General features: G+C 44.9%; 1 long non-coding RNA gene and 1 pseudogene across 1 annotated transcript; both read left to right on the top strand.

Annotated features, from left to right (window-relative positions):
* The first annotated feature begins 3,136 nt into the window (after window positions 1-3,136).
* LOC132343893 (uncharacterized) lies at window positions 3,137-4,547 on the top strand. The gene is made up of 2 exons (XR_009492917.1): window positions 3,137-3,510; window positions 3,618-4,547. It is a non-coding gene; the product is annotated as an uncharacterized lncRNA (long non-coding RNA).
* A 10,068-nt stretch (window positions 4,548-14,615) lies between these two features.
* Window positions 14,616-17,920, top strand: LOC112444284 (small ribosomal subunit protein uS2-like; annotated as a pseudogene).
* Window positions 17,921-24,862: the final 6,942 nt, after the last annotated feature.

The following is a 24,862-nucleotide window of genomic DNA, read 5'->3' as shown; positions in this document are numbered from 1 at the left end:
TGACATCTTTAAAAAATTGCTTTCTAGAAACATATCCATTTATGTATGTGTGTACTGCACACTAGCCTTCATTTAATTGCCATATTTTGAAAAAAATTAATGTAGAAGGAATTGATTTTTTGCTTGTGAGACCAATGTTTTATGTTTTTGTGTTTTTATTCATTATGGAATCTCACCTGTGTGTCCTCATATTGATATTTGATAAAGATTTAAAGGGATCATTAAGCAGTTGTGAAACTTTTTCTCTCAGTAGCTCCCTCCTTTTTGATGCTCTGCCACACAGATTATAGCCTCCCTGGCCTCCCAGCTCACCAGTGTTCTCAATTCAGATTTTTGCCAGAATGTTTATGGTTCCTCTACCCTCAGCTGCAGCGTGAAAACCGCCTGAAGGCAGAGAGCTGCAGAGTCATGAGGTTGATGTGTGTGTTCACCTTCACTCGAGGAACCTAGTCCTGGAGCCTAACACTGCCTGCTGTTCAGGGTCTGAGAATCGGTTCCTATTTTGTTCAGCTTTCTAATTCCCAATAGTAGGTGAGGAAGTCTAGACGCTGTTCCTCTTATCGTTGCAGGAAGGGGAACCCTTCCCAGGGCCCTAGAGTGGGCTCACACGTGCTGACAAAGAAAGAGGCTTGATGGGGAAGGGCAGGCAGGAGGACAGCAGCAGGGCGAGGAAGCCCAGGGGACTTCTCACCACGTGACTTTCAGTCTCAGGTTTTATGGCGATGGGGTTGGTTTCCAGGTTGTCTCTGGCCAAGCATTCTGACTCAAGATTCATTTCATGTATTTTGTTCAGCTTTCTAATTACCAGTAATAGGTGAGGAAGTCCAGATACTCCTTCTTGTATTTAGAAGCAGAAATCACATTTCATTTTAAGAGAAAATTATACTTTTGAATCAATAATTTAAAATCGCCTAACCACAAAGGTTTGAAGGTGTCTTTTGTTTCATATTCTTTGTTTTGCTCATGAACATGTTAAAATGAAATATCAGGGGACACACTTAGATGGCTTTCCCCCTGCCGCCCCCAGAAGAACTTTCTCCCAATAAATCCTGGGTAAGGTCTTAGGAGTCTCTGAGTTTGAATTCTTCAGGTATATCAAGTCACTGAGGCCATTTTTGCTCCTGTTTTCATAAGATCTGTTGGTCTAATAAGTCACACTAAATTTTCCCACAGTTTATATTGTGGAGAATTTTTTTCACCGGAATCCCAGTGTCCATCTTCTTTTTCAGTCACTAGCAGTTCATTCTGTTCTAAAGTGTGCAGTTCACTATCTCTGGATTGGCTTGAGGTGACCACTTGTGGGAAACTTGGAAGCTCACTTCTCATTTCTAATCCATGAATTTGAATTAAAGGGACATTAAGGCTCTTGTATTCATTACTCAATAAATACTTATCAACGGAGAATTGTAATCAATGGAGGCACGTTAACAAATGAACAGATAGGGACCCTGATCTCATGTGACTTTCTGGAGTACACAGACTCTTATAAATAAAAATTTTAATTGGGGAAAAGTTTTGATTAGCATTATAAAGAAAAAACTAAGCTTTCCAGGTGACTCAGTGGTAAAGAATCCACTTGCGAAGCAGGAGACACAGGTTCAATCTCTGGGTCAGGAAAATCCCCTGGAGAAGAAAATGGCAACCCACTCCAGTATTCCTCCCTGGGAAATCCCATGGACAGAGGAGCCCGGCAGGTTGCAGTCCCTGGGGTCGCAGGAGTCACATGACTTAGTAACTAAAAACACTGATGGGAAACATCAGGATCACGAGGGATGGTAAAGGGGAAACACCAGCATTAGACAGGCTGGTCCAAGAATGCCCATCCGAGAGGTTAATATCTGAGCTGCCATCCAGGTGAGCAGAAAACAGCAGCCACTTTAAGCTCCAGGACAATGGCATCCTAGGAGAGGGAAGAACAGGGACAAGGGCCCTGAGATGGGCACCAACTTGGAGAGTGGAAACACATGGGGGCTGAGTTGACATGAGTGAGCGCACACGTGGTGACGGGGCGGGGGGCGGGGGGCCGGGGGGGCGGGGGGCGGGGTCAGTGCTAGCTCAGTGCTGGCAGTCCCTGATCCCAGGATTTGATCCTGCTCTGAATACTTCTCACATAAATACAGCACATTGATGCCACGTGCCCACACAGATGGATGACACAGGGCCCTGGCAGTCAGACAGAGTGCATGCAGTAGTCAAGGCACCAGCAACATCACAGGATCTGAGATCAGCAGGAACCTTGATGGTACCACAGAGCCTATTTTAAACTCAGGAGACTGAGGAGCAATTTTTGTAGTCTTGGCCAGTATGGACCAAAATAAATTTATTTCTACAGTTTAAGAACAGTTGCCTCAAAAAAAATGTTGGGCTTTTTATGAAGTTTATGTAGAAAGAAAACATAGAACCCATGCCTAGAAATCCTACTTCCATGGGAGAAAGTCCACCAGGAAAACTGCTTGGAAAGTTTAAAGAATGTGACTTTTAAATTATAAAAGAGAAAGACAATGAAATACAAGAAAAGTTCAGAGAGAGAAGGGGTTGATCCAAAGCCGGTAGGCTTTGTCCTGAAAAACCCAGCACACAGCACACTTGCTCACCTTGCTGGGTTTATTCCTACCATGCTTTCCCATGAACTGTAGCCCACCAGGCTCCTCTGTGCATGGAATTCTGGAGAGGCAAGAATACTGGAGTGGGTTGCCATTTTCTTCTCCAGAGGATCTTCCTGACCCAGGGATCAAACCTGTGCCTCTGGCATTGCAGGCAGATTCTTTACGACCCGAACCACCAGGGAAGCCATTGCACTTTACATGGTGCCAATTTAAAATTCAGTTTAAGTAATTTTTTTCAGGTTAAGTAATTCCTAAGACCCAAATAGCTGCCCCTTGATGTTATCTGCACACTGGCGCATGTAGTCTGCAAGAACCCACTCTTCCCTGAAGCCCTCCAGTCACCAGCCTTTTCCACATGTGTCTCCCATCACATCTGTCTGCCGGTGTCATGGGCTCTCTGCCCGACTCTGCACAGAACCGTTGCTGACGGCATCTCTTTTAGGCAAGGAGTCATTCTGTCAGCCATCACCTAAACTTCAACGTCCTCCCATCTGAGATTGTATTTCTATGTTCCTTAAAAGAACATTTTAACAAAATCTCGATTTGAACATGAATGGTTTTACCTACTGATTTTATCTGTTTTTCATTGTATCCCATGGTCTGATTCTGCCCTTAGCCTCTCATGAAGCAACTTGCCACGACTTATGAATGACTTCTGATCCCTTTTCCATTTACCGCCACCCTTCTGTGGCACATGCTTCTGTGACACGTCCTTATTGCCATGACGCTCTCCCCTTCCTTTTGGAATGCCTGCTGTTGCCTTCCTGCCTCTCTGCTGCATCCTTGCCCGTGTGTGTCTCTCCCTGGCACTCACAGCAGGTTCACAGCAGACTCACTCACACTATCTTCCCTTTGGAGTCCGCACCTCCCATTTTAGCTGTGATATTTGGGTACAAATTCCCAGGTACAAATTCTCCAATCAAGACTCCTGCTCCCATTTCTGGGCTCTGTAGAATCGTTACCTGAATAATTACCATGGGTCAAACATAATATACCTTTCCTTCTCCCCAGTTACACCCCTTACGGACCGTCTCTCTCTCCTGGGCACCAGGATCCCTGGTTCAGATCATCCATGACCCATTTCTCTACACTCAAGGAGTTATCTGGCCACGTTGGCTCCAGCTCTAAATGGGTGAGTTGAGCATGATGGACCCAGAGGAGAGTGGAGACAACAGGTACGTACCTCGTGATGTTGTAAATGCACCGAGAATAAAGGGCAGTGCTGATGATAGAACAGACTGTAGAGGGCTTCTGAAGGTTAGAAAACGTTGGAAAGCAGTTTTAAACACAGGTGGGGGAGTGGTGTGATAGAGAAGTTGCAGTTTAAAGAGAAAGGCTCATTGCTGGCTCAGAAGGATCTTACTGGTAGCATCTTATCAAATGCTCTCTCTGTTACAAACACTCCAGGTTATAAATTCTTTGGAAATATATCCTACACATTTGCTAGCAGCAGAATAACACAGGCCAAAGTTCTACATTGCAGCCTTGTTCGTAATATAAACAGAGTGCTGCATATCAGTGTTCATCCCACTGTGGATGGGCAAAGTGTATTATAATAGTACATCATCCATTCAGTGCACTGCTGTGCAGGAAATCATGTCCTGATAGGGGACAATTTCCAAGGCATTGTCAAATAAATAAAAGCAACATGTACCAAAACTCCATGCTTAATATACCACTATGTATGTTTTGAATTAGGGCATGAAGGAGAAATATATTTTCATGTCTGCTTACAAGGAACTCTAGAAGGATCCATAAGAAACAAAATACTACCTGTGGAGGCAGATGGCCCTGGACACACAGGCTAAATGACAGGAGGCACAGATTAGTGCAAAGTGTACTTTCAGTATCTGGAATCATGTGCCTGTATTATAACCTCTTTGGAACTTCCATAAATTGAATTTTTAAAAACCTCCAAAGAATAAATTGCATTTTACTGTTTTTATTTTACTATATTATTTTACTGTTTTTACCAACTGAATGACTTTCTGGTTGTTTTACCATGGTTGTCGTTTGGCTTCTCTAAAATGTCTATTCATGAGTCTTTTCTGGTGGTTTTGACGTTTTTAACTTTGATAAGAAACAAAAAGATTTTTCTCAACACCCTAGGCAGTTCGTCCTTTTCTTTTTTCCTCCTTTCGGGTACTTTATATACTTTGTGGGTTTTGGCACTATTTTCATAACTTTTATTTGCAAGAAAGAGGATAAAGTTATCTAGTTTGCTAGGGTTGCCAGAATAGAATACCACAGACTGAGGCTTAAACAACAGAATTGCATCAGGTTATCCCATCTCACAGTACTCAGCTGCTCAGAGCTCTCCCTTACTGTTCTATTGTGTCATGGTAGCAGTTACGTTTCCCCTTTGTTACTAACTTTAGTTGTCTTTTTTCTTAGTCAATATAGCTAAAGATGTGTTACTTCTGTTGACCTGTTTGAAGTAAATTTTATTTAAAATTGATTTCTTTGGTGTTCCTCTTTTGTGTGTTTATCTGAGAGCTAAACTTTACTATTTTCACTCCTTCTTCTAGCTTTGAGTTTGGTCTGCGCTCCCCTTTCTGCCTAGGGTAAAGATAGGTTGCTTATTTGAGCTTTCTTTTTAATGTATGCATTCACAGCTTTACATTTCACTGTTGGTGATGTTTTTTGCAGAATCCCATACATGTTGGTATGCTCTGTTTATATTTTGATTTCTCTCCAGGTGTTTTCTAAGTTCTTTTTTAAATTATTTTTTAGCCTACTGGTTATTTAAGACTGTGTTTTATCTTCACATACTTGTGGATTTTCCCACTTTTCCTTCTACTATTAACTTCATTTCATTGCATTGTGACAGGAAAAAGTTCCTTTGTACGATGTGAGTGTATTTATAGTAGACTTATTTTCTGGCCTAACATATGGTCAATTTTGGAGAATGTGCCCTGTGCACTTGTGAAAAGTATGGAATCTGTCTCTGCCCAGGTCACACGGTGCCCTAGCTGCATGGTTCTTAGGGGTCACCTCTCACGGTCGGGTGCGACTGTTGGGTCGGTCGGCCATTTTCGTGCATTAGTCACACGGGGAGATCACTGGGACAAAAGGGACGCCTTTCTGTCAGCCGGTGACTCTCAGTACCCCATTCTATGGCAGATAGGCTAAGAGTGAGCTCTGGTACGTCCCAGGAGCCTCTCTCGGGCTCAGCCCTTGGCTACATTCTCAGAAGCTGGAAAATTTAGCCCTGCAAAAGGCCTGGCCCAAATACAAACTCAGTTCAGTTCAGTCGCTCAGTCGTGTCCGACTCTTTGTGACCCCATGGACTGCAGCACGCCAGGCCTCTCTGTCCATCACCAACTCCCGGAGCTTACTCAAACTCATGTCCATTGAGTTGGTGATGCCATCCAGCCATCTCATCCTCTGTCGTCTCCTTCTCCTCCTGCCCCCAATCCCTCCCAGCATCAGGGTCTTTTCCAAATAGTCAGCTCTCCGCACCAGGTGGCCAAAGTATTGGAGTTTCAGCTTCAGCATCAGTCCTTCCAATAAACACCCAGGACTGATCTCCTTTAGGATGGACTGGTTGGATCTCCTTGCAGTCCAAGGGACTCTCAAGGGTCTTCTCCAACACCACACGTCAAAAGCATCAATTCTTCAGCACTCAGCCTTCTTTATGGTCCAACTCGATGTTCACTCTTGCTGCTGTAGCCACACGTTCTTCAAAACAAACTCACCCAGAAGGACGATGCAGACAGTGGAGTGCAGTTTATCACACCGGTGGGCCCGAGGCAGAGTCTCCTCTTATCCAAGGACCCTGACCAGTTTTTCTGAAAACCTTATATACCCTAAGTGTACGTGTCCAAACTCACCTTCCCAAATTCCCTGAAACTACTCTGAACAAAGCAAAAGAAAGATACAATCAAAGTCAACCCGTGATTCATAAGCCTTAAGCCTAGGTAGTTAACAGCAGACAATTATCAATAGGTCATCCCCCAATAAGCATAATAGAATTTATTATTCTATTCGGTTACACAGATAATTAGGGTATTCTTTTAGGAAATGGAGAGTCTAGATACGACCCCTGGGGCTCTTCCATCCAGGGGGCCTGGTTTTCCAGTTGGCATGTCGTTTCCATAGATACTGGCAATATAGCTCAAAGTCCACAGTCCAGCCCAAGATGCAGTCCTCCCTTCAAATGGAGCCTGTTCTGTCTGTTTCCTCCTTCATTGCCATCTCCTGTTTGACCACTTCCAATTTGCCTTGATTCATGGACCTAAAATTCCAGGTTCCTATGCAATATTGCTCTTTACAGCATCAAACCTTCCGAGACCAGTCCCATCCACAACTGGGTGTTGTTTTTGCTTTGGGCCCATCCCCTAATTCTTTCTTGAGTTATTTCTCCACTGATCTCCAGTAGCATATTGGGCACCTACCAACCTGGGGAGTTCATCTTTCAGTGTCCTATCTTTTTGCCTTTTCATACTGTTCATGGGGTTCCCTAGGCAAGAATACTGAAGTGGTTTTCCATTCCCTTCTCCAGTGGACCACATTCTGTCAGACCTCTCCACCATGACCCATCCCTCTTGGGTGACCCACACGGCATGGCTTAATTTGATTGAGTTAGACAAGCTGTAGTCCATGTGATCAGATTGGCTAGTTGTCTGTGATTGTGGTTTTCAATCTGACTCCCCTCTGATGGAGAGGATAAGAGGCTTATGGACACTTCCTGATGGGATAGACTGACTGAGGGGGAAACTGGGTCTTGTTCTGATGGCCAGGGCCATGCTCAGTAAATCTTTAATCCATTTTTCTATTGATGGCTGGTGCTGTGTTCCATCTCTGCTATTTACCTGTGACCAAATTGCCAACATCCACTGGATCGTTGAAAAAGCAAAACAGTTCCAGAAAAACATCTATTTCTGCTTTGTTGACTATGCCAAAGCCTTTGACTGTGTGGACCACAATAAACTGTGGAAAATTCTGAAAGAGATGGGAATACCAGACCACCTGACCTGCCTCTTGAGAAACCTACATGCAGGTCAGGAAGCAACAGTTAGAACTGGACATGGAACAACAGACTGGTTCCAAATAGGAAAAGGAGTTCGTCAAGGCTGTATATTGTCACCCTGCTTATTTAACTTATATGCAGAGTACATCATGAGAAACCCTGGACTGGAAGAAACACAAGCTGGAATCAACATTGCCGGGAGAAATATCAATAACCTCAAATATGCAGATGACACCACCCTTATGACAGAAAGTGAAGAAGAACTAAAAACCCTCTTGATGAAAGTGAAAAACGAGATGAAAAAGTTGGCTTAAAGCTCAACATTCAGAAAATGAAGATCGTAGCATCTGGTCCTATCACTTCATGGGAAATAGATGGGGAAACAGTGGAAACAGTGTCAGACTTTATTTTGGGGGGGTTCCAAAATCACTGCAGATGGTGATTGCAGCCATGAAATTAGAAGACCCTTACTCCTTGGAAGAAAAGCTTTGACCAACCTAGATGGCATATTCAAAAGCGGAGACATTACTTTGCCAACAAAGGTCCGTCTAGTCAAGGCTATGGTTTTTCCAGTAGTCATGTATGGATGTGAGATTTGGACCATGAAGAAAGCTGAGTGCCAAAGAATTGATGCTTTTGAACTGTGGGGTTGGAGAAGACTCTTGAGAGTCCCTTGGACTGCAAGGAGATCCAACCAGTCCATTCTAAAGGAGATCAGTCCTGGGCATTCTTTGGAAGGAATGATGCTAAAGCTGAAACTCCAGTACTTTGGCCACCTCCTGCAAAGAGTTGACTCATTGGAAAAGACTCTGATGCTGGGAGGGATTGGGGGCAGGAGGAGAAGGGGATGACAGAGGATGAGATGGCTGGATGGCATCACCAACTCGATGGACGTTAGTTTGAGTGAACTCCGGGAGTTGGTGATGGACAGGGAGGCCTGGCGTGCTGCGATTCATGGGGTCGCAAAGAGTCGGACACGACTGAGCAACTGAACTGAGCTGCTAAGCACAGTGACTGGCGTGTTCATCCCCAAATACTGAGAGCGCATGTGCTGTGTGCTAGGTCTGTGCTGGGGGCAGGGGTCCAGCCATGACACCTCACAGTCCTTGACATTCAAGAAGAGAATAAGGCAGAAAACCACCACACTTTAGAAAGAAACGATCCTGCTGCTCCCACAGAGCTGATGATGTGGAGGGAGACAACGAATAAACAGAACAGCTTGTAGAAGAGTCAGCTCCATGGAGTGAAGGGCAGGACACGGCACAGCGGGATGGGGTGGCTGCGGCAGAGGGGGGCGGGGAGGACAGGAGTCCTGGGGCCTGAAAACTGATGGGTGATGAGCCCAGCGGGTGCTGACAGGGCCGGCCCTGGGGCCATGAAAGACCGAGGTGGTAAGGGCAGGAGACATGAGGGAGCTGTCACCGCAGATGCACATGAGGACGTGTCTCTGAGGAGGTGACATTTAAGCTGCGCTCCGGGCCACTGTCCCCTTCCCTTGTCACCCAGAGCCAGACACCGAGGATGGCCGCTAACATCACTCGCACCAGCCAGTCCTGAGCCTGCGCACCCAGCTCACTGTTCCCTCCTGAGGAGTCACAGTCAAGGCCCCTGTGCTGAGTTCCCCTCCCTCCCTCTCCGGACAAGGCTGATCCTTTCCCGTGTGGCCCAGTGGCGTGGCCTGTCCCTCCTCTTGGGCACTTTAAGTCATCAACTCTCTTCTCGATGACAGTCGTCTCCTGATCTGTTTGCCTTATTATGCCTCCAATTTCCTATTAATACACTATATTTTAAATTAGCCAAGAATGACAGCGCACTCTAGACACAGAGTGTCTTAACTGAGCACACTCAATTAAGTGTGGACAAATGGAGAATGAATTAGGACATTTCCCGCAATGTCCTCAATCAGTTTAATGTTTACTGTGTGTTAAGCGGTGTTTTGTGTTTTCCCGCCTGGTTAGTTTCCTCTGGGTCAGCTGTTCTTTCTCTCACCAACTCTTTCTCCTGACAAAATTACTTGCAAGCACAACTGAAATTCAGAATATGTTCAAATTGTTCCCTACAGGGCAGGCATCTTAGAGCAAAACTTACTGCAGCGCTGACAAGGCGTCCTGTCTTTCTCCAAGTTGGCTGAGAACGAGCAGAGTAGGACTTGTGTGGTTAGTCCCTCTGTTGTGTCCAGCTCCTTGTGATCCCTCCTTTGAGAGGAGCCTGGCAGGTACAGGCCCTGGAGTCCCAAAGAGCTGGACACGACTGAGCGACTATATATTCTTCCGGATTCTTTCCCATTACAGGTCCTCACAAGATACTGAGTACAGCTCCCTCACTACACAGCAGCTCCTTATGTCACCTGGTGTACACACAGCAGTGTGTGCGTACTGACCCCAAACTCCTGACTCACCTCTCCCCACACCCCCGTGTCCTCTTAGGTAACCATAAGCATGTTTTCTATGTCTGTGACTCTACCTCTGCTTTGTAAGTAAGTTCATCTGTATCATTCTTCAATATTCCACATATGTGATGTCATACGATGCTTGTCTCTTTCTGTCTGACTTCACTTAAAGTGAAATCACCATGTTCATCCATGTTGCTGCAAATGGCATTATTTCATCTAATTTTATGACTGAGTAATTTTCCATTGTATATATATTCCACATCTTCTGGAGCAAGCACTTCTTAGACTGTACAGCTTGACTTATTTTAAAGGAACAAAAATCGTGAGTAAACCTAAGTTTTTTAGAGATGGAGAACTTCTCTGCAATGATTCATATAGCATTAATTAGCATTTAATGGATTAGGAGACCAAGAATAGTAGGTAAAATTGGTGTGCGGTTTTGTTTTATGTCACTTATGTCAAGTTCTCATGCTGCTGCTGCTGCTAAGTCACTTCAGTCGTGTCCGACTCTGTGCGACCCCATAGACAGCAGCCCACCAAGCTCCCCCATCCCTGGGATTCTCCAGGCAAGAACACTGGAAGGGGTTGCCATTTCCTTCTCCAATGCATGAAAGTGAAAAGTGAAAGTGAAGTCGCTCAGTCCTGTCCGACTCCTATCAGGGTTAAATTATGTTCACAAAATACAGATTTCCTCTGTTCCTCTATTCTTGATTCTCTAAAATTATGTGGTGCTTTTGTAGTCAGTTGTTCTTTGCTTGCATAGCCTTCACATGATTTTCAGAAGTAATTCTTGAAAGCAATTTATTTTATAGCCTTCCTTGCTTATTTTTCTTTTGTTACAGCTGCTTTAAATATTGGTCTTGAGAATTCATATTTTTCCAGAAAGTAGTCAATTTCTTGAATATTCTAGTATATTTGCAGTGTATATAAAGGGGTTTATATTTATTTTGTGGGTGGGTATGAGATAATATGAAATATACATCAGACCTGCTGTCTGACACAAGACCCCTAAATGTCTTGAAGTTTCCTGGGTGATAGAAATGTCTTTTGGTTTGTTTTCTTGTATTTTTTCTGAAAGTGTTAATTTTGCTTTTTCCTGGTAGGAAATGATTACCTTCATAACAGACACTTTTGAGGATTATTGCTAAGGCTTGTTAGTGCAATTCTATGTGCCATTTATTTTAAGGCTTGTGATTAGTTTCATCTCTCTCTCTCTCTTTCTTTCTTTTGTTTTTAGTTTCAGCTCTAATACATGCATTTTCTGTCTCAGTTGAATGCCCCACATATTCAAGGAGGTTCCTTCACTCTGGCTGCTGAGGATTCTCAGCCCCACATGAATGTTGGACACTTTTCAATCCATTCAGTTTAGTTCACTTCAGTCACTCAGTCATGTCGGACTCTTTGCAACCCCATGAACCGCAGCATGCCAGGCCTCTCTGTCCATCACCAACTCCTTGAGTTCACCCAAACTCATGTTCATTGAATCAGTGATGCCATCCAACCATCTCATCCTCTGTCATCCCTTCTCCTCCTGCCTTCAATCTTTCCCAGCATCAGGGTCTTTTCTAATAGTCAGCTCTTCAAATCAGGTGGCCAAAGCATTGGAGTTTCAGCTTCAGCATCAGTCCTTCCAATGAACACCCAAGACTGATCTCCCTTAGGATGGACTGGTTGGATCTCCTTGCTGTCCAAGGGACTCTCAAGAGTCTTCTCCAACACCACAGTCCAAAAGCATCAATTCTTCTGTGCTAAGCTTTCTTTATAGTCCAACTCTCACATCCATACATGACCACTGGAAAAACCATAGTTTTGACTAGAAGGACTTTTGTTGGCAAAGTACCGTCTCTGCTTTTTAATATGCTGTCTAGGTTGATCATAACTTTCCTTCCAAGGAGTAAACATCTTTTCATTTCATGGTTGCAATCACCATCTGAGGTAATTTGAGAGCCCCCCAAAATAAAGTCAACCACTGTTTCCACTGTTTCCCCAACTATTTGTTGAGCTATTTCAAATCCTAAAAGATGATGCTGTGAAAGTGCTGCCGTCAATATGCCAGCAAATTTGGAAAACTCAGCAGTGGCCACAGGACTGGAAAAGGTCAGTTTTCATTCCAATCCCAAAGAAAGGCAATGCCAAGGAATGCTCAAACTACCACACAATTGCACTCATCTCACACACTAGTAAAGTAATCCTCAAAATTCTCCAAGCCAGGCTTCAGCAATATGTGAACCGTGAACTTCCTGATGTTCAAGCTGGTTTTAGAAAAGGCAGAGGAAGCAGAGATCAAATTGCCAACATCCACTGGATCATTGAAAAAGCAAGAGAGTTCCAGAAAAACATCTATTTCTGCTTTATTGACTATGACAAAGCCTTTGACTGTGTGGATCACAACAAGCTGTGGAAAATTCTGAAAGAGATGGGAATACCAGACCACCTTACCTGCCTCTTGAGAAACCTATATGCAGGACATGAATCAACAGTTAAAACTGGACATGGAACAACAGACTGGTTCCAAATAGGAGAAGGAGTACTTCAAGGCTGTATATTTTCACACTGCTTATTTAACTTATATGCAGAGTACATCATGAGAAACGCTGGGCTGGAGGAAGCACAAGCTGGAATCAAGATTGCTGTGAGAAATATCAATAACCTAAGATATTCAGATGACACCGCCCTTATGGCAGAAAGTGAAGAGGAACTAAAGAGCCTCTTGATGAAAGTGAAAGAGGAGAGTGAAAAAGATGGCTTAAAGCTCAACATTCAGAAAACTAAGATCATGGCATCCGGTCCCACTCAATGCATAGATCTCCAGTAATAATTCTTTCCTCAAAAGTTGTTCCTGCTCAGCCTTGTGGAATCTCACCTGTGTGTGATCAGATAACAGAGACTCAGCGGGCTCATTAAGCACTTGTAATCATTCTTTCTGTCTGAGTAGCTCTCTCTTATCAATGCCCTGCCCCGCACTTATCACCTTCTGCACCTCCCTGGCTCACCTGTGTTCTCAGATCAGGGCTTTGCTGGGCTGCATCTGTGTTCCCCTCCCTGTACCTGCAGCATGGAAATTGCCTGAAGGCAGACAGCCAGGAGTCTTCAGATGGATTTGTGTATCCATCTTCCTCTAGGAACTTAGTCCTGCATGGCCTGCTGTCCAGGATCTGAAAACAGTTGCTCCCACTATTTTGTTCAGCTTTGTAATTACCAGTGCCAGATGATGACATTCAGATACTGTTCCTCTTAAAGCTGGGAGTGGAAGTCACATTTTATTTTTACAGACACTCTTTGAATCAGTAATTCTAAATCAGTTAACCATATATATTTGAAAGTATCTTTTGCTTCATTTTCTGTGTTTTGCTCTTGCAAATGTAAAAACAAAACCAAATATCAAGAGACACACTAAAACAGATTTTGTTTTCTGTTTTTCCTGGTTGAACTTTATGCCAACAAGTCCTAGGTAAGAACTTAGGAAGCTGCAGTAAGTCAAGGCACCAGCAAGATCACAGGATCTGTAATCAACAGGGATCTTAATGGTACCAGAGAGCCTTTTTTTGCCAGGCTGTAGGAGGTGGATGCAATAGTTGAGGGGCTAGAGGGACCCCGGACCTTAATGACACCAGTGAGCCAACTAAAATACAGGAGGCTGAGGCCAGGTACAGCATGTTTGGCCAATGTGAGCTGAAACATATTTCATTCTGAATTTCCAGAACAATTACCTCAAACAAAATGTTCACCTTCTTCTGATATTCACATAGAAAGATTGCACAGAATCTTTTGCCTAGAAATTCTACTCCCATGGAAGAAAGCCACCAGGAAGATTGCTTGGAGAATTTAAGAGATGTGTGGGTTTTAGGTGGAGAAAGAGGAAGTGCGTAAATGGCAAGTGTGGTTCAGAAACGGAAAGGGGTCTGTGCAAACCCAGCAGGCTCTCTTTGGTGGAAGGCAGGCCGTGCACTCGCTGCTCCTTCCCCCTTTTGCTGAGATCACTTTTATCATGTTTTAGGTAGCTCCAATGAAAACTTCAAGTACAGGGGCTTCACTGGTGGTCCAGTGGTTAAGAATCTACCTTGCAGTGCAGGGGACACCGGTTCGATCTCTGGTCCCAGATGACCCCACGTGCCACAGAGAAATTAAGTCTGTACACCGCAAAGACTGAGCCCAGGCATCCTAGAGCCCAGCGCTCCACAGCAAGAGGAGCCACCAAAGCGGGAAGCCCAACCACCCAACTAGAGCACAGGCCCTGCTCGCTACAAGTGTAGAGAGCCTGCATGCAGCAAAGAAGACCCGGGCCAGCCAAAAAGAAATAAAATTATATTTAAAAAAAAAAACCTTCAAGTACAGTGACTCTCAATGGCTCCAGTAACTCCTGCTCAATGTTCTCAGCACACAGGGAGTCTACAGGACTCCCCTGGGGTCTACAGGAACCCCCTCCACCTGTGAAGGCCCAGCGTCTCCATCGACCACGTGTCTCCACCACTATGCTGTGCCGTCTCCCCGCTCTCCTCTGCACAGAACTGCTTCTGATGGTGTCACTCTTTAGGCAGGGGAGTCATTCTTGTGAATCATCTAAGAATTAATATCTCACCTGCAATTGTATTTCTATATTCCTTAAAAGGAGTTCCTTAAAATCCCAATTGTATTCCTTAAAAGAGCGTTTTAACACAATCTTGATTTGAACACCTATGTTTTTATTTATCAACTTTCATGTCTCCTTCATTGTGTCCTGTGCTCTGGCTCAGCCTCTCGGCCTCTGCTCTTGGCCTCTCAGGAAACAGCGTACAGGATGTATTAGTTGCATCCGCCCTCCCCTCTCACTGGCTCGTTTCCATCCTCCCTCATCTCCGTGACATGTGTAACTGTGTGCACATCACTATCACCGTGACACCCTCCCTCCCTTGGGAAGCCTGTTATCACCTTCCTGCTCCTTTCTCTGCTGCCCCATGTGTGTCCCTGCCTGACACTCACAACAGCTTCACAGCAGGTGCTCTCCCTCACTCTTCTCTCCAGAGCTCCTGCTGGAATTTCTGGACACCGCCTCCCAAGTATTTACCTCTGACTCTGACTTCTCCTTCCCTGGTGGGCCCTGTAGCATCTTCCCCTGAGTGAAGACCACACATAAAACCTAAATTCTGCTTCTTCCCCAGCTACCTTAGACTCCCCTGTGGATGTCTCCTTCTCATCCAGGCTCAGTGATTCAATATCATCCACGAACCATTTTTCTATACTCAACCATCTATCTGGCCATATTGATACCGTCTCTAGGGGAGTGGGTGGAGCAATGATGGGCAATGTTGAGATGGCAGGTAGAGACCAGACCAGGCAATGAGGGCGTGAGAATGAAGGACAGTGCTAAGAAGAGGAGCAGATTATAGAGAAGTCACAAGGGCAGAAGAGGTTGGAGAATGTTTTTGAAAACAGATCAGGGAGAAATCTGGGAGAGGAGAGGTTGAGTCTTAAGGAAAGAGAAATGATCATTGCATAGCTCCTTGGGGGTGGGGAATCCAGCAACGTGCTACTTTACCATCAACATCCTATCACATGCTATACTTCAGTTACAAATACTTCAGGCTACAAATCCATTAGATTTGTAGAAATTCCTAATGCATTAGAAATTGATACATTTTCCTGCAATGGAATAAATTAGGCTAAGGTTATGCATTACATTGTTTATTGTGATGTCAAGATGTCATTTTATATTAGTGTTTATTCCAATGTGGACCAGTAAAGCGTATTATAGTACATCATCTATTCAGTGGACTGATTTGTGGAAAATAGTGTCCCAAGAGAGAATATTCCCAAGATATTGTCAGCTGAATATAAGCAAGATACCATAGAACACTGTGCACAGTGTGCGACCATGTATGGTTTTAAATGTGGTTGTGCTCAGTCACTCAGTCACGTCCCACACTTTGTGACACTATGGACTGTAGCCCACCGGGCTCCTCTGCCCATGGCGATTCTCCAGGCAGGGATACTAGAGTGGGTTGCCATTTCCTGCTCCAGAGGATCTTCCAGACCCAGGGATTGAATCTGAGTCCCTTATGTCTCCTGCACAGGGAGGTGGGTTCTTTACCATTAGCACCACATGTGGAGTGATGAAGAAGTAGATATTCATAGTTGCTTGTGTATTCATAAAGTGACATTCTGGGCCGTCTCTCCTGATCCAGGGGCTAAGACTCTGCACTCTCATTGTAGGGGCCTGAGTTCAATCCCTTGTCAGGAAAGTAGAACCCACATGCCACAGCTAAGAGTTCCCATGGAAAAGGTCCTGCAGGCACAGCCAAATAAATACTTAGAAAAAACAAAACAAAACAAAACAAAGAAACAAAAAAAAAACGTCTGGAAACTATTCCTGAGAAACAAAACACGTGACTGACTGTGGAAGCAGCAGGGCCTTGACAAGAAGGGAGGCGGTAGGAGGAACAATGGAATATGAAGTATTTTATATTTCTAGGTTCTTGAATCTTGTACATGTATTATAAGTTTCTCAGAAATGCCAAGACATTATAAAAGAATTTAAACCTCTAAAGAATAAAACTCACAGCGTTATTTCTACAAACTGAATGAAAGTCAAGTTTGTTTTATCAGAAAGATTATCTGGCTTCTCTAAAACATCTTCTCAGGCTTTTCCCACGCTACCCACACAGTGGTCCATAGGGCACTGTCAGATTCTTGTCATAACGGGAAGTGAATCTTTTACTTTATCCTCGGTCCTTGCTGTCCGGCAAATGAAGGACGACGTCATCACGTTCCTTGCAGCAGGGGCCCTCTTAGGTGGCACCAACCTTTACTTCCCAACGGAGCAGTACATCTACAGAAGGAAAAGTGGCGGCGTCCACACTAGGAATCCGAAGAGAACCTGGGAGAAGCTTCTGTAGGCAGCTCATGCCATCGTTGCCACTGAAAACCCAGCTGCTGTCCCTGCTGCGTCCTCCAGGAACCCTCGCCAGCGAGCTGAGCTGCAGTTTGCTGCCACCGCTCCTCTGGTCAGCCGCTTAGCTCCTGGAGCCTCCACTAACCAGACCCAGGCAGCTTCCAGGAGCCAAGACTCCTGGTGGTTACGAGCCCAGGGCTGACCGCCAGCCTCTCCCAGAGGCATTTATGTGAACTTCTTACCATCGGTCTGTGTGACACGGACTCTCCTCTGCACTCTGGAGACGACCCATTCCCGGCAACCAGGGAGCTCAGTCGGTGGGTCTGACTTGGCGGATGCTCACCGGGGAAGTTCTGCCCAGCGCACCGTTTCCTGTGAACACTCTTGGGAGGTCGTGCCTGATCTCTACGTCTGCAGATTCTGAAGAGATTAAAAGGGAAGAGCAGGCGGCAGCTGAGCAAGCTCTGACCAAGGAGGACTTCACCGTGAATGGGTCACTTCAGCAGCTGAGTGCAACGCTACTGGATCTGAGGTGCTGGCCTAGTCCACAGGCAGGCAGGCAAGCTCGCTGCCTACTCCTCAGTTACCCCTGAAGGCTGGCCTGCAGCGCCCACTGCTCAGGCCACTGGACGGGCAGGCACAGCACTGGGTGGGCTTCAGCTGTTCTTTCACAGGCTCTTCTCTTCGGTGGGGGCTGTGCTGGGTCCTTGCTGCTGCACAGGTTTGCTCTGGTTGCGGTGAGCGGGGCGCAGTCTCTGGTTGTGGTGCCTGGCCTTCTCGTTGAAGCGGCTTCTCTTGTTATGGAGCGTGGGCCCCAGGGCCCCCAGGCTTCAGTGGTGGCACAGCGTGGGATCAGGAGCTGTGGCCCCCAGGCTGTGGAGCACAGGCTCTGGTGGTTGTGGTTCACAGGCTTAGTTCCTCTGAAGGCACATGGGATCTTCCTGGACCAGGGATTGAACTCATGTCTCCTGCATTGGCAGGATTCTTTACCATGAGCCATTATGGAAACCCCACAAACTCTTAAAATGGAAATTGGTTCACAGAAAATAAGCAGTTTCTAAATAAATAAATTTGTCTACTCATGAGGATGTTCTGTGACTTTTGCTGTTTTCCTTTCACATAAGAGGAAAATTTCCTAATTCATAATTCATTATGTTCTTCCCTCAAACAACATTTGCAACTGCTAATTTTACTAGCTACACTTGATCCAATTTTTAAAACACTTTCTCCCACTTTCCCCTATGCCCTGTACATTCATTATCAATTGAGATAATATTTTATCATTGTTCAGTCACTTAGTCATGTCCAACTCTTTGCGACCCCATGGACTGCAGCACACCAGGCTTCCCTGTCCTTCACCATCTTCCAGAGATTATATTTATACTTCATATGGATAGGAGGATAATCAGTTGGCTTCATACTTGAATTATTTCTCTGAATCTGACATATTAATATGCTAGTAAGATATAAGACACTTGACTGACTTCAGCATAATAAAAAATAACAGAATCAGGTGACCATATCTGAAGACTGATTATAAAAACAGCAGCCATGTTGATGAGGAGCAGTGACATGGGGTTGTGGGGGGTACATTTTATGTGATGAGAGAGAGGGGTGCTGGCCTCAGGGATTTAAAGGGCTGCTTGAAAACAGAGTGGAACTCGGCTCAGTGGATGGACCTCCTGGGAGTCACTTCCCAGACACACACAGGACAGAGTCCTGAGCATCCTGAGTGCCCACAAGGTGGTCTGAAGCGGTGGCCAGGGCACCCCTCTGCGTATCAGTGGAGATGGTAGCTGTATTGTGTGTCTGTACGAGTCTGTATAAGGTGACCCTGCATGCAGAAAAGCAAATTTGACTAAATGGCAGAAGGCCTCAGCTCTAATATTAAGATCTTTTCTTAAATCAATTTCTTTCTCCTCTCAGCTTCTCCATCTGAAAGGAGTTACTCTTCATGAGACCCATTCTCTTTTAATTTCTTTCTTCAAAGCCTCAAATTTTGTAGCTTTTTTTCCAGTAAGTATATTTCCATGTTTATTCCTCAGACAAGACAAGCAAGACTAAAATTGTCTTATTGGACTTTAAAGATAAACAAGTACTTTTAAAATCAGACTTTACAAACGTTCTAAATTCATTCATGTTCTCACTTTAGTATCTTCAATCCTAAGCCTGTAATGAGCGTTTTTACCTGATTCAGACACAGCTCTGGGGGGTGAATTTGTGGCGGGACTCCACGGACCCCTGGAATTTTGAACTCTCGACAGTTAGATCTCCCTTTACAGAAGTGTTAGCAGCCAATGGAGCAAGGCGCATATAGTGCCAGATTACAGGGCTGACAGCAGGGAAAAGACAGCTTATTGATGGTAGAAAAGATCTGCCTTCTGACCAGCAGCCGCTGCTCACGGTGAGGCAAACCGGAAGTGCCTGCAGACGCAGAGACCCATGCGGAGGGAGCAGGACGCTTCAGCCACACTCGTTATCAGCGCAGCCATCAGAAAGGGGTCCTTCCTTGACCTGACTCGTGCTTCCTGTGTCTTTAACTCCGTGTGCTTCGGGGCTGCTCTGCTGAGTTGGACTCCCCTTTGCTTTTCCTAGATCTCCTTGGGGCCTTCTCACAAGGCCCGGCCGCAGGCAGCAAGCAGCGGCGCCATTGGGCAGGTCTGCTCCTGTAACTCCTCTGGCAGCCCTGCGGCTGGGACAGCGCGCTGAGCGTCCACCGTCCCTCTCATGGGACCAGAGGTCGGAATGTGATGGGGCCAGAGGTCGGAATGGGGAAGATGGAAGGGCTGGCTTTGCTTTCTTTCACTCCCGGGCCAGAAGCTCTTAACCTGAGGGATTTGGAGAACCCAGGGAGCCTGTGGCCTCCCAGAAGTGATGCATAAAATGCGTCTGTGCACCAGCTTTTGTTCAGATAAGAGTAAATGCCCTGGATTCACCCCTTTAGAATATTTTATCTTTGTTCCTAGTCTGTACAGATCCTGTGCTTTGAAGCACAACACCGCTGCAGTGATTTCATCACACTTCCACTGCTGCAGGTCCCTAGTAAACCCAGCTTTCAGAATCAGGAGAAGCTGGTGGCTAACAAGGCTTAAAAACATCCTTTGAAGTACCTAGAATCAAGAGCACTTGACTGTACTCTACTGGAACATTTTAACGTCTAGTAGTTTGCTTTTCGCTTGTGAGCAGCTAGGTCAAATTGTTTCCAAACAGGAAAACCGAACTAAAGTCTATGTGTCTGACCAGGATTACAGGACACAAACTACCTTAGGGCGGGTCCCAGGTCAGCCTGAGATTCTGTCATTACCAGGAATCAAGGTAGCAAAGAGCATTTGTGACACAAACGCTAAAAGCGTTTTATTACTGGATAATTTGGGTTGGGACAGTTCCCTAGAGAAGAGAATGGCAACTCACTCCAGTGTTCTTGCCTGGAGAATTCCATGGGCAGAGGAGCCTGGCGGGCTACAGTCTAAGGGATCCCAAAGAGTCGGACATGACTGAGTGACTTTCACTTTCTGTTTTCAGTTTGGATCTACAGAGAGGTAAAGTCTTTTCTGTGGATATTTGTAAATGCTTCCTACAGATCAGTTATATGGCTTTGTGTTCTTCTGGAATTGCTCCCATGACATTGATCTGGACTTCATACACTTATGTACCAAATTACTCTGTTTTCTGTGCAATGGTGGTAACACAGTTAAAAAGCAAGTAAACAAGCCAAAGCCCGTGAACTGTGTTTCAAACAGGCTGAAAGCGCCACCTACTGTCCAATGTGCAGAGGTGCCCGAGGAATGTAGTCTGAGCCTTATGGACTGAGAGCCACAGGAACTAGGATATTAAGGTAAGTTAGACTCACACCTAACTATACTTTCTACTTATATGCTATTTATAACGAGTATGTAGTTATATTTACGCTCTCTCCTAAGCATTCTCAATCTTTGGTTACAGAAGGTAAGATATTGAAAATCACTGAGCTGTGGCAGATGTAAGAAACAGTATCAGGCTATCATATGCTTTCCACGGGTCCCGATTATCCCACACCAAAATGCCTTGAGAGTTCTGGAGCAAAAATGCTCTTTGCCACTTTTATTCCTAGGAACGACTGAGGCCCAGAGCTCCCTGAGTGGCCCCTCCTGAGGGGACTTGACTGTATTTATTTTACATGTTTAAGAGATGACAGCAAAAGAGAAAGCTCTAAAATGGCAAAAGCTTTCAGGTACACCAAAAGGGTGGTTTTAATGTTGGTTTGAGTGTTTTGTTTTTAGTGGAAGAATCCATTATAAAACGGGCCAAAAGAAGTGTAGAGAATACAGTGTGCATTTTCTACCTCTGAGACATACTAATTAAAACACGTCTTTACTATGGGCCTGGCATCAATTCAGACTTGCCTTGGACAGGTGACTGACTTCCAGGCTGCCTTAAACCCAGCAAGCATTCAGGAAACGTCCCAGTGACTGGAGGGGACAGCAGCGTGCAGCCCGCGTTTCACTGTTTGTGCTGCTCGTGTGCTCTTTCTGTCCCTAACTCTTCAGCAGGTATTCACGCTCTTCTACGCAGCTTATCATTTGTTTGACTCTGAAATACATTGGTCCGGTTTTTATGATAAGCTGGTTCTGTACAATCGTATGTAAAGTATTTATTTAAATACAAACAATATACACTCTTGTTCAAGTTCCTCCTGAGTTAAAAGTACACAAAAAAACTGGATAATTTAGAGTAAAAGTAGAATTTCTCTTTCATCCTTATCAAAGTATCTGTGGTTCACTTGTATATATTGCTCCAGCTTTTTAAAAAAACATTTTCAAATATATATTTATTTACACAGATAATATAGCTTCATTTTTAGTTCAGTTAGACAAATAATGCGTGTTGTTTTACAACTTGCCTTAGTCATGTAACAGTATGACTTTGAGGTGTCACCATTTCCTGTTTGGGGGGTTTCCAGTGGTTTTCAATAGGAACATAAAAATCTTTCTTTAAAACAACACGATTCTGCTATAAGCAAACTAGGTTCATCTAGCATGCACATTCAGGGAAATTCAGAAATGTCTTTAGTTGCCCTGCGCATCCCACCATCAGGAAGGGAGGAAACCACGAGCAAGGAAAGTCTCAGTAATGAACACCAGGCACCCCGTTAACCCAGCACCAAAGGAGGAGGGCGGGGTGAGGGCAGCTCACGGGCCGCAGGGAAGGTCTTGTGATGCCTGTGTCTCCAGCCTGGCCGGTAGCAGCCCAGAGAATCCAGGAAAGAGAGATGGTAGGAGAACAGTGGAGGGCAGGAAACGGGCCTCCTGGCGGCAAAACACACAGGTGGCAGCAGAGCCTGGGGAGGACTAGCATGTCCGCGGGAGGAGCCGGTGGAGAGACACCAGGAGGAGGCTCCCTCCCACTCACCCCGCCCCAGAAGGTCCCCATGGGCCGGGTGCAGGGTCGCATCCACTCCCCTCACTAAGACTGTGCTTCAGGCAGGTCTCGGGAACACACTTCTTGTTTCACTTGACTGATTCAATTATGCCTGCCCTGTAAGTTCATGTTGGGTCTTCTCTGCCTGCCTTCCCCTCACTTTTCACTCTGGCCTCAGTCTTCATTTTTTTCTGGCAAACAAAATATGGTCAGTAGGCAGAGTTGACTGCATAAAAGGCAAAGGTCTGCCTCTGAGGAGTAATATATACTCATATCGCTATGCTAGTTTATTTATATTTATTAATTTAATTTATTATAACATCAATCAGTTCAGTTTAGTTGCTCAGTCGTGTCCGACTCTTTGTGACCCCATGAATCACAGCACACCAGGCCTCCCTGTCCATCACAAACTCCCGGAGTTCACTCAGACTCACGTCCATCGAGTCAGTGATGCCATCCAGCCATCTCATCCTCTGTCATCCCCTTCTCCTCCTGCCCTCAAACACTCCCAGCATCAGAGTCTTTTCCAGTGAGTCAACTCTTCCAATGAGGTGGCCAAAGTACTGGAGTTTCAGCTTTAGCATCATTCCCTTCAAAGAAATCCCAGGGCTGATCTCCTTCAGAATGGACCGGTTGGATCTCCTTGCAGTCCAAGGGACTCTCAAGAGTCTTCTCCAACACCACAGTTTAAAAGCATCAATTCTTCGGCGCTCAGCCTTCTTCACAGTCCAACTCTCACATCCATACATGACCACAGGAAAAACCATAGCGTTGACTAGACAGACCTTTGTTGGCAAAGTAATGTCTCTGCTTTTGAATACGCTATCTAGGTTGGTCATAACTTTCCTTCCAAGGAGTAAGCGTCTTTTAATTTCATGGCTGCAGTCACCATCTGCAGTGATTTTGGAGCCCAGAAAAATAAAGTCTGACACTGTTTCCACTGTTTCCCTATCTATTTCCCATGAAGTGATGGGACCGGATGCCATGATCTTTGTTTTCTGAATGTTGAGCTTTAAGCCAACTTTTTCATTCTGCACTTTCACTTTCATCAAGAGGCTTTTTAGTTCCTCTTCACTTTCTGTCATAAGGGTGGTGTCATCTGCATATCTGAGGTGATTGATATTTCTCCCAGCAATCTTGATTCCAGCTTGTGTTTCTTCCAGTCCAGTGTTTCTCATGATGTACTCTGCATATAAGTTAAATAAACAGGGTGACAATATACAGCCTTGATGAACTCCTTTTCCTATTTGGAACCAGTCTGTTGTTCCATGTCCAGTTCTAACTGTTGCTTCCTGACCTGCATACAGATTTCTCAAGAGGCAGATCAGGTGGTCTGCTATTCCCATCTCTTTCAGAATTTTCCACAGTTTATTGTGATCCACACAGTCAAAGGCTTTGGCATAGTAAATAAAGCAGAAATAGATGTTTTTCTGGAACTCTCTTGCTTTTTCCATGATCCAGCGGATGTTGGCAATTTGATCTCTGGTTCCTCTGCCTTTTCTAAAACCAGCTTGAGCATCAGGAAGTTCACGGTGCACATATTGCTGAAGCCTGGCTTGGAGAATTTTGAGCATTACTTTACTATTGTGTGAGATGAGTGGAACTGTGCGGTAGTTTGAGCATTCTCTGGCATTGCCTTTCTTTGGGATTGGAATGAAAACTGACCTTTTCAAGTCCTGTGGCCACTGCTGAGTTTTCCAAATTTACTGGCATATTGAGGGCAGCACTTTCAAAGCATGATCATAAGTATATGCATATATAATGTAAATAAATATAAAATACTATGTACTATTATTATTTTAATATAATATTTATATATCAATGATATATGTTAATATTAGTATATAAGCTCATTTAGTTAATGACACCCCTGGTGAGAAGACTAATGAAGACTAAAGAAGTCAGAAAAAAACAGAAATTTGAAGATCTTTGAGAAAACTCCATGCTCACGATGTAAATGGTGAGACGTGCATGAAGGTTCTTGGTCAGGGCTCCTCACAGGCTTCTCCAGGCCCCTGTTATGGTCAGCAGTGAGAGAGGGAGTGAGGATCTGGGCAAAGCCCCCAGGCCGAGGTCGGGCTGAGCCCCCCGCCAGTCTCCTTCCTTCTGTCACTGTGCATCACCTCCTCACTTACACTAGTGTAAACGAGTGTTATCACTTCTCCCACAGAATGAAGGGTGTGTGTTGCAGGAGAGCTGGAGCGAGCTCACTGGTGACACAAATCTTAAAACGATAGAGAGAGGGAGTTGGAGGGAGGGAGACTGATAAATAGACTTAGGTGCCCTGGCTTTAGACTGTAGGGTAAAATTTATATTAAAACTGGTTAGCCTTTAGCTTGTATTCTTATCAGTGTGTGTATTAAACAATTGATCAGTCACCTAAATATCATAGACTCTAAATCATAAACTAGGATTTTAAAATACTGTAGTTTTCTGTGTTACCAAAATGCACTTTGAAGCCAACGTTCAGATCATCCAGTGTCTTCTCTTTGTGTTTGGTCACATGTTGTTCTCTTTTTTAACTTTACTTTGTATTTGGGGTGTAGCCGGTTAACAAACAGTGTTGTGACAGTTTCAAGTGACACCAAGGGGAACAGTTCACCCAAACACACACACGCGTCCTTTCT

The sequence above is a fragment of the Bos taurus genome, chromosome 25, assembly GCF_002263795.3.
Source record: "Bos taurus isolate L1 Dominette 01449 registration number 42190680 breed Hereford chromosome 25, ARS-UCD2.0, whole genome shotgun sequence".
In the NCBI taxonomy this organism is placed as follows: domain Eukaryota; kingdom Metazoa; phylum Chordata; class Mammalia; order Artiodactyla; family Bovidae; genus Bos; species Bos taurus.
This window is presented reverse-complemented; position numbering and strand designations above follow the sequence as displayed.